We start from the raw sequence: 11,431 nt of genomic DNA on the forward strand, positions 1-11,431 counted from the left end.
AAAATCTAATGTTAAAAGATGAATCTAGTACAAAATTTCCAAAAGCAGTAAATTCAGCCATCTCAGGTGCTCCTCTAATACATAACTTGACCTAAAAATGACAAAAAGATCTATTTATACTAAGCTAAAATTTTCGAACAAAAATACCCCTGCGGAGGTTTCGCGGCCGTATAATTTTGACCGCGACCGCACTTTTGCTTTCGCGGCCGCATAATTCTGATTGCAGTCTGCATTTTTAACTTCTAGATCTGAGTTGAGCATGGTTTTGCAGACCATATAATTTTAATCATGGCCGCATAATCATAATGCTGACTGCACTTTTTGTTTTAGCTTGAAATGTGAACTCTCTGAACCTCAGCAACCGCGGTCCATGGAATTCCAATCGCGGTCGCGCAAGTACTTTCGCGATTGCACTGACGTGGTCCATGTTCGAGTTATAGCCCAAAAATCCATGTCTCTGTTTCTTCATTTTGCGGACCTCGAAATAGTGTTCTTGGCCGCATTGATACTTTCGCGGCCACACAATCTTTGCACGGTCTGCGTTTCTCATCTATTGGCACAGTCTTGGTTTTTGTTCAAGTTTTGACTCCTTTATGAGATAAGTATGGCTTCTTTGGCTCATTTTGAAAAATCCCTGCAATCAAGCATATTAAGTTAGTTTCCGAAAATACCTTCACGCATTTTTGGCCAAATACACAAGTAAAAGAGAGCAAATAATAGGCTCAAATCCCACTTATCAGACCCCACAGTTCGTTCAGTGAATGAACCTTCTCATAATGGTAGTGAAGAGGCCCCGTCAAAGAGGCGAAGGTTAATGTCGGAGGGGGCGTCTTTGATTGAAATGCCCTCGAAGGGTTACCCTATTTTGGCGGTGTTTGAAGCCGGTGGTGAGCTTGGGTGTGGAGGCGATGCCCATTTCGGGCGTGGAAGAGGTTGTCGTGGTAGGAGACAGAGTTCGAAGTCCGACACGATTGTTCTGGGTGGTCCATTAACGTCTCTGTAGGCCTGTACCCCTCTTCGACTAATAAGAGGTTGAAGGGCGTAGTGGTAGATGATTATGAATCTGATTTTGATATTGATCCTGAGGATATGAGGATATTCGAGGAACGTTTTACCTGGGTCGATGTGAGGGCAGAAGGTCCTTCCTATGTGCTCAAAATTCTATCAGACTTTAACCTGTTAGAGGACACGGTGGACTTGGTGCCCCAATTTGACTTTCTGTGCTCCGCCACCGAAAGCAGGTCTCTTCGGGAGATCAGCGATGCCGATTTGGCACGCGGGGTGGCTGAGTTGGCCTTGATGGTGAGTTTCCTTTTGCTATTTTCTTTGTTTTGTGCCATTTTCTTTCGCTGATTCTTCCTTTTTTCCTCCTCGGACTTAAATGTTGGAGATCGAGAGTGCTTGTCGAGCTGAGATGCAGGCCAATGTCTTTCTAAAAATGTCCATGAAGTATTGCAGGTATCACAACAGGTGCCGTGAGATGCACGCGCAGCTTAGGGCGGGCAGTAATACTCAGTCCCTCAAGGAGGAGTTGGAGATGAAGGATGAGGATCTGGTGCGGTCTATCCGCAGATGTAGCGAGCTCGAGGGGCTACTTAGGGCCAAAAATGAGAATCTCGAGGTGGACAAAAGGGTTGTGGCGGAATGCGAGGATCTTCAGGCGAAGGTGTTGTCTTTGCGAGCCAAGCTTGAGCACAATGCCACTAGAGTTGCTAATCTAAGTTTAGAGTGGACGGAGAAGGTGGCCGAGCTAGAAAGGAATGTGGCTGAGTTAGAGAGGGATGAGGAAGCCTGAGTGGTGGGTTTGGCGAGGGCAGCGACGCTGGAAGACACTATCCGCGCCCTCATGTCCGAACAGGAGGTCAAGAGGGCGAAAGCTGCACTAAGGGAGGCAAGGCTCGAGGAGCGGGTCGGTGTACTCGAGAGGGATGCCTCGAACCTGGGAGACAATGTTGTGGCTCTCGAGGCCGAGAAGGCGCAGCTGTTGGCTCAGGCCTTCCCTTAAGAATCTGCCTCTATTGTTGTCCCCCACTATTTGTACGAGATATGGGTCCATGTTGAGGCCCAACGAGATATTTATAAGGATTTGTGGGCGGCGGGGAGCGTTACTGAGGTCGTTTTCGAAGATGCTCGGGTTAAGACACGTGAGGCTTGGCTCGCCTGCGGTTATGACCCGGTGACACCAGAGGTCGATGGGAGTGCTGAGATCGAAGATGGGCTTTTTTTTATGATGACAACGCTGGAGAGGACGGTAGTGGAGATGAGGTCGAGTGAAGTTTTTGTAGCTTTTTGTACTTAGAATTTTTTGTTCTTTTGTTGTTGCTTGTTTTTCTTTTTACGGGGGCCCGCTTTTGGTCTTTTGTAAGACGTTGTTGCGTGTGTATATCTTCTGAATAAGATAGTTGGTTTGCCTTTGGTTGCATATCTTTGACTTTTTTTCACTTTTTTTTTTGAAAAAAGATCTTCAGATTTTACCGTAATGAGTCCCTGATTTTTAGTTGGGAATTCGAATGAGGTCGAATTTATCTTGCTCATTCGAGCGAGGTCGGATCTCATCTCGTTAGTTCGAATGGGGTCGAACCTTACTTTGTTAGTTTGAGCGAGGTCGAATCTTACATTGTTAGTTCAAGCGAGGTCGAATCTTACTTTGTTAGTTTGAGTGAGGTCGAACTTTATTAACTTCAATGAAAGTCAAATTTTACTTTTTATTTGGCGATAGCCAGGGACTGTATGGGTGTAAATTCGAGCGAGGTTGAATTGAACCCGTTATGAGTTCGAACAAGGTCAAACTTTGGCTTGTTGATTCGAACGGGGTATTTTACTTTCGCTTAGCGATGGCTGGAGGCCGTGAGAGTGTAAATTCAAGCGAGGTCAAATTGTAACCCGTTATGAGTTTGAGCGAGGTCGAACTTTACTTTCGCTTGGCAATGGCCGGGGGCTGTAAGGGTGTAAATTCGAGCGAGGTCGAATTGTAAACCGTTATGAGTTCGAGCGAGGTTAAACTTTGGCTTGTTAATTCGAACGAGGTAGAATTTTACTTTCGCTTGGCGATGTGCGAACTCGGTGGAATGGTAGGATTGTTGCATGTTGCGTTGCTTTTATAGGAGAATATTACTTCGTTGTTGCATTGTCTATGTATGCTTTGGGGTGAGTCCCAGTCTATCTAGTCCCTTTATTGCTCGGTCTGGAGAGACCGTTGATGGGACGAGCGATGAACTTATTGCTTGCGCTTCTGGTGTCACGCCCCAAAATCCAAGGAGCGCGACCGGCGCTCAACCGAGTAAACTCGACTGAGCAAGCCTGTTAGGTTTCATTCTATCTAAACTAATTCATGAATAAATAGGAGATGGACTCCATTAATCATACTTCGTAAGTATTTCATTAACAACTTCCATTTCATTTCCATTAGCAGCTTAAATCATAATTATCAAAATATTACAAGTTTTATAAATCCTTGCCAAACATCAATATTTCTACTTTAATTCCAATACCCGACACTACCCACAACCTGTCTATGGAGACTCTAAACACAATTGAAGAGTAATGTAATATGGAAATGCCGGTAACAAGGCTCCGGCTATACCTCAAATACAAAGTACATGATGAACAGATGAAACAGGACCCAAAAACGAAGTGGGGCTCACCAAGTCAACTGAAAGGATGATGCGGCACTAGCTGCGACCAACACTGCCTGCTATAGAAACACCTACATCTATTTAAAGACGTAGCGCCCCCGTCAAAAGTGACGTTAGTGCCATCAAATAGCACTAGTATGTATAACTAAACATCATCTAGTTAGAAAGAACTTTCATACAAAAATAAAAAGGAAATCATAAAGACAACAAAGTTTCAAATAAGCACCATGTCAACAATATAAGGAGGTTCACATGATTTTCACATAGTTTCTAAAATTTTAAATTGGAGCATCCCACACTGTTGCATCATTATCCACTTTGCCACCGCTTCTTTGAATGGAGTCCGATCACGGCCCAATCGGCTAATCCATTTCTCGGAGACGTTACCATTATTTCATTCACACTTTCCAGTTTCAATCATCAATACATTACCACCATGTGTATATATCATGGCGGCCGATCACGGCCTGATCGGCTAAGCCGCCTCCCCGAGACGTTACCATTTTCCATTATTCATCTCACTCCAATCTTTGGTGACACATGTACTAGTTTACCGGCACTTGGGGCCACAATTTCCACATTCCATAATTTACGTTTCACATTGTTCCCATTTTCAACATTTACCTTGCCACTTAAGATCATAGGCGCATACAAAGGCAATTTAAATCATAAGCATAGAGAGGAATTCGTCAAGTTTGGCATATTAGTTCCAAAGTAACCTTGGCATGACATTTAGGCATTTAGCACATAAATCATGTTCTCCACACATCCTCCATTTACAAAGAATAAAACATTAAACACATGAAGAAGTACCTACCACATACATTTTCACAACAATAATTCACTTAACATAACAAGTACTACATCAATCACGTTTCGAACTTACAACATTTACACGGGCACCATGGAAGCTCAATTTCTAAGAGACGGGGTTTTATCCATACATACCTTGTTTAAGCTTTCCGTAAGTTACTGTGACATTCCGAAAATTCTATCAATCCCAATCTACTTTGAGACATAACAAAATTGAGCACAAATTAGGAAGATATTCATGGTTTCAGCTCATTTGAGTATTCTATCAAATACTAGTTGAGCATCTTGATTTCAAATCTCTTTTACAAGGTTTCCTTCATTTCCCAACCCAATCTTTACTTATTTATGTTCAACAATATTCCGACAAACCTAATTTGTAATTTCATGTATACATAATACTTTTACGCCCAAAATCATACCTCAATAATCTCATCTTATACCCAAATCTCGAAATTAAAGTCTAGTGTATAGAACCTTACCTCTTAGATGAAGATCTTGTGATTGGTTTCCTTGATTCTTGAAGATTGATAGAAGATTGAATGGTTAGAATGTTAGGCTCCCTCCTTCTCTCTCTAAAATTCTCTTAACTCTCTCTAAAATCATCAGAATATCGCCCCAAATGAAACCCCAAAGCCTATATATTAAAGTGGGGTCGGGTCATGAAAATAGGAAGATTAACCCTCCGAATTCAGGTCTGCGGTGCATAATGGACCGCAATATGAGTATGCTGGCCGCAGACGCATCGCAAAATCCGGTGCCCAAAACTGGGCTACACTGGTCCAATTTGCGACCAGATTTGTGATTGCGGATCAATTATGCGGATCGCATAATGGTTTTGCGATCGTAGAACTGACACAGGATCACATTTTTCCAACCTTTGGTAATTTGATCATAACTTTATGTAGATATGTCCAAATGACGAACAGTTTGAAGCGTTGGAAACTAGACTCGAAGACATTTCATATGATTGGTTGTCATTACATAAAACCTTATACATATTTAGATATGCTCGTTCAAAATGTGGACTTGTGCAAACTCATTTGGAATCTTAGCCTATTATGAAATTTTCCAATTTGACTTAGGCTTAGGCCTTTCCTTGAGCCCCAAATTACTTACCATAAGACTTGTACACTTATTTACCAAATCCAATTGATGCCCACCATGTTAGTAGCACATAAAATATTATAATTAGCCTACGTGGCACCACAGAATCCTAGATTGCTTAGCGAAATTTTTTGGGGCCTTACATTCTCCCCCTCTTAGGATCATTCGTCCTCGAATGAGGAGTAGAGTCCGCCCTAAATGCTTAAATTAATATATCTCTTTTCTCACCTACCTCAAGTCCCTAAATTTTGACTATCTCCTAAATTTTTCAGAATTTTCGGCAGAGTCTCTTTTGTAACTAGGCCTATCCACCTGCTAGAGAAGCACCAAAACCATCCTAAAAACACATTCACAACTCGACAAAGCACCACAATGTACATATCAATAACACGAACCTTACCATTACAAACTACATATTATCATAATGACACCGGAACATGGATTGCACATTTTTAGCTCATCACACCTATAAGGTACCTTTCAAGTCAAAACTTATTGATATATAATCAAGCGAAAATATTTTCCTTCCACGACACTTTCGGCCTTTAAGGTGGCCTCCTCGACTCCCAAGCTTTGCCATAACACATTCACGGAAGCAATCCCAACCCCTAAACTTATCTAACAAGGATGACAGCTAGATACCTTACATAAGCTAACTATCCATTAACATTCACCTTCAATAATTTACACCAGGATGATACACAAATGATCTCCACCTACCTTCTTAGACATAGACATATGAAAACACAAATTCATGAAGAAAAATTATGGGGAAACATTATACTCCTAGTGCGGCCTAATGGGATATGCGCTTACATACCCTTCATTATTAATTCACATAACGTCTACATGGGAAAATTTTGAGAATAACTGGTTCACCCTCCTGAATTCTAAATCTCTATGCGAACACCCAAACTAAACTCGTGGTGACCTTCACGATTACTCTAAGATGTGCTATAATAAATTGACCATAAAATTACCTACTGAATATATGTGATCACAGGGTGACTTTGACACATTTGAACCTTTAATATCAAATAGATCTAATATAGTAAGGAGCAACGTAATTCAAGATTGGGCTGGAATTATTCAGGAATCCATTAATCTGCTGAGCAGAGTATTTCATGAGGTTATATGCTAAGAGATGCAAAGATTACTACTAACAATACTAACATGGTTAATCATTGTGACGACATCAATTATTAGACACAAATAAGGCATATGGTTAACTCGTACATTGGCAATAGGAACCATTAAGGAGGAATATTCAAGTACGTGAACCAGTCGTCTTCTGGAGTGTAGGGAAAATCCGTTTATCAAGAATGAGAATACTCTGGCACCTTGAATGCGATATGGGTTTCAAAATACATGATGTTGAATTACACGCTTAACATTAACTGACATACGAAATCCATGCCACAAGCCCATGAGGATGAAAAGAAGTTGAACACTTATGAGATTATCATATTTCAAACAGCTTAACCCTTCCTTATAGTTGATCCTATATGAGAGAACTAAATATACGACAACTTATCTTCCAAATCAATATGCTCATGATATGTGCAAAAATCTAAAGGCATCTAATCTCAACCTTTCACGAGTGAAATTACATAGCTAGGATATCCTACCATAGGGGTGAAATCATGTATTGGTTAAAGGAGTTCCAATGGTTGACGTAATGCTCCAAGAAGAAAGACAATTAAAACCCATATCCTCCTTAAGGAGGTGGAATGCCAGGGGTAGCAAAATTTCCCGCACATGACAATGACGTTGTCACTAATCCTAGAAGCGGAGTGAGCAGAAGGCCACGTAACCCATCCAATCCGACCCATTTAAGACTTTTGAAAAGGGGACACACTCTGGTCTGAAATCATGGCAATTTAAGCTAGAACTTTAAGGCAAATCATTACTTTTGAAACCCATGATACAAGCCCTCGTCGTCCTAGAAAATCATCAACAATGGCAAGAAAGTACTTAAAATCATTACGAGCTAGTATAGAATAAGGCCTCGAAGCGACTATATGAATAATTATAAAAGGGTGAGAAGTCCTGATGCACTTATCGGAGAAGAGTAACCTAAGTTATCTAGTCACATGGACAAGTAGAGCAGGTAGATAATTGTTTAGGATAAATCTCATAAGGAGTGTGAGCAATATCTTTTTATCTTAACAAAAGGAACATACCCCGACCCTTGATGCTATACGGCATAAAATTAGATTCACGAGGAGAGTCACCAGATGAAAATAGATAGTAAGGCAGCACAGCTAAGAGCACCACTTGGAATCGACAAGCTTAAACAGAGTTGAAGACATTAGAAGTCTGTAGAAAAAGGGGGAAATTTGCCCACTCTCAGGGCGCTTGTAGAGCACATAAAAGTGAGGTTAATTAAATCAGATCATATAGTTTGATAACTAGTTGAGACATTGAGATAATATCGCATTGAAGATTATGGGAAAACAACATATGATGCAAGACAAATGAAAAGAAAGTGAGAGAGCTTATAGATGTGACCTTTACATTGTAACTACCAGGAAAGGTGATAATATAAAGCGATTACGAGAAGCTACATTTTTGAAAGAAGATCTCTGTATGTAGTCACGTGATGTATAACTCCAGAATTCAAAAATCCAATTATGTTTAGCAACTCTACTTCACAATGAAGCACTACAGCACACTTCTACACAACCAACTATTACCAGCCAAATTGAGAGACGCTAAAAGACTTGACTGAGAGAGAAGCTTTGGCATATGAATGTGTTACTAGGTGTATTGCTCCTTGGTTAACCCAAAACCAAAAGGCGAGAGTTAGACTGATAAGCAGATCGTTGGACCAGCACATGTATAGATAATCCATTATCGAAAGGAGATCATGCAATCTCAGCAATTGCAGCAGGCTATCAACCCTTGATGAACTTGAAGTGAGGTGGGAACCAAATGAGATAGTATAAAATAATCATGGAAGGTTTGCAGATGTTCATAATGAGTTCTCCATGGATTTTGACTTGAGAAATACCTACATGCTAATGAAAGACAGAAAGACAAGAGAAACAGACGTTGTGCTATGATAAGATAACCCCCAAAGGTGTGCTTGGTCTTGACGGAGAGCCTAGTAAGGTTCCTTACGAGAATAGAAGTGTTACAATGATACATAGAAGGATATGTTCCCTCATGGTTATCGAACAAGTGTTGGGGAAACTAGCACAATGAATTCACTAACTAAAAAACATAATTAACACATGTTGTGGAGGTGTAAAGAGAAAATAAACACTTGTTATAATCTAGACATGCTTCTGCTATATTAACTCCCAACTGCAATATACGACCACGCCACGAGCAACCACAATACTAGGACAAAGTGAGCTACTTACTGCGGGATGTCCCAAGTGGACACAAAAATTATGGCGACACAAGATCTTCCTATGACGGGGATGTGAGGATCTCAACTTTCAGAGGGACTTTATGCACACGGTGACTATTTCGATTGACATTCACTCATGTGATAGGTGTTAAGGTATGCTCTTATGTTATTAGACAGTGAGAAACTTCCATAATGATACTCACAAAAGAGTAGAGTGACTGTTCAAACCATATAAGCCACATACACAAGTGAGTAAAAGAGTGACTCGAGAAGGATCGCAACACTGGGATGCTTTACATGGAACTTGACACCACATAGGCAAATTTTATGACGGTGCATACATAGGCACAAGTTGGCAGATGTTGTCCATTCAGATAAATTATTCTGTAAGAAATTCATCATGTATAGTCCCTTGTTAAGAATTTAGGAAAAACAGGTGGGAAGTATTAATCTTAGAGTCATAACTCCATTCAAGGACACAATTATAGAACTTAATTCCACAAGAATGTAAATAAGAGGATTTGTAATAGAGTGGATTCACGAATGATGCATCTCATTCAAAAAGTCGATATATGCAATGTTTTGTTATTCAACACCTTGTTAGGACCATATTTATGAGAATTCTTCAATATGGATGCACATATACAACGAGTAGAAATTTTAATTTGACTCACTTAATGACTTTAGGTTGGTAGGGCAATAGCTTAATCGATACCCCTCGACACCACACTCCTAACCTACGTAGGTAACATACTGATATACTACATGATCTGGTGGTGCAGAGACATTAATAGGAACAAGGGTACTCCCCTTAGCAACAAGTTCTACAAATCCCTCCGTGGCTCGATACATTCTCCTAACTAACGCTTGGGCAATCTCCCTCAGATTCAATGGTGGGGTAATTCCCTCCTTAATGCTTCAACTCATGGATTAAGGTATCAAGATTACTCATCTAGAGAATAAGACATAGCGAGGAAATTAGCTCCCTATCTTGGGTTCTACTGCACGATCTGGAGTATCAAAGAAGGGTGAAATTCCTAAATGTCCGAATAGCCTCCAACTTATAGATGTGATCGACTACACACCGATAAGAAGGACTCTACTAGACACGGCTCTGAGACATCATAGGACACTTTAAAACCTTAGGCTCTGATACCAAGTTTGTCATGCCCCAAAATCCAAGGAGCGTGATCGGCCTTCAACCGAGTAAACCCGACTGAGCAAGCCTGTTAGGTTTCATTCTACCCAAACTAATTCATGAATAAATAGGAGATGGACTCCATTAATCATACTTCGTAAGTATTTCATTAACAACTTCCATTTCATTTCCATTAGTAGCTTAAATCATAATTATCAAAATATTACAAGTTTTATAAATCTTTGCCAAACATCAATATTTCTACTTTAATTCCAATACCTGACACTACCCATAACCTGTCTACGGAGCCTCTAAAAACAACTGAAGAGTAATGTAATATGGAAATGCTGGTAACAAAGCTCCAGCTATACCTCAAATACAAAGTGCATGATGAACAGATGAAACAGGACCCTGAAATGAAGTGAGGCTCACCAAGTCAGCTGAAAGGATGATGCGGCACCAGCTGCGACCAACACTGCCTGTTATAGAAATACCTACATCCATTTAAAGACGTAGCGCCCCCGGTAAAAGGGACGTTAGTGCCATCGAATAGCACTAGTTTGTATAACTAAACATCATCTAGTTAGAAAGAACTTTTATACAAGAATAAAGAGGAAATTATAAAGACAAAAAAGTTTCAAATAAGCACCATGTCAACAATATAAGGAGGTTCACATGATTTTCACATAGTTTCTGAAATTTTAGATTGGAGCATCCCACACTGTTGCATCATTATCCACTTTGCCACCGCTTCTTTGAGTGGAGTCCGATCATGGCCCGATCGGCTAAGACGTCTCCCAGAGACATTATCATTATTTCATTCACACTTTCCAATTTCAATCATCAATACAATACCACCATGTGTATATATCATGGCATTTGATCATGGCCCGATCAACTAAGCTGCCTCCCCGAGACGTTACCATTTTTCATTATTCATCTCACTCCAATCTTTGGTTACACATGTACTAGTTTACCGGCACTTGGAGCTACAATTTCCACATTCCATAATTCACGTTTCACATTGTTTCCATTTTAAACATTTTCTTTGCCACTTAAGATCATAGGCGCATACAAAGGCAATTTAAATCGTAAGCATAGAGAGGAATTCATCAAGTTTGGCATATTAGTCCCAAAGTAACCTTGGCATGACATTTGGGCATTTAGCACATAGGTCATGTTCTCAACACATCCTCCATTTACAAAGAATAACATATTAAACACATGAAGAAGTACCTACCACATAAATTTTCACAACAATAATTCACTTAACATAACAAGTACTGCATCAATCATGTTTCGAACTTACAACATTTACACATGCACCATGGAAGTTCAATTTCTAAGAGACGGGGTTTTAGCCATACATACCTTGTTTAAGCT

The sequence above is a fragment of the Nicotiana sylvestris genome, chromosome 3, assembly GCF_000393655.2.
Source record: "Nicotiana sylvestris chromosome 3, ASM39365v2, whole genome shotgun sequence".
In the NCBI taxonomy this organism is placed as follows: domain Eukaryota; kingdom Viridiplantae; phylum Streptophyta; class Magnoliopsida; order Solanales; family Solanaceae; genus Nicotiana; species Nicotiana sylvestris.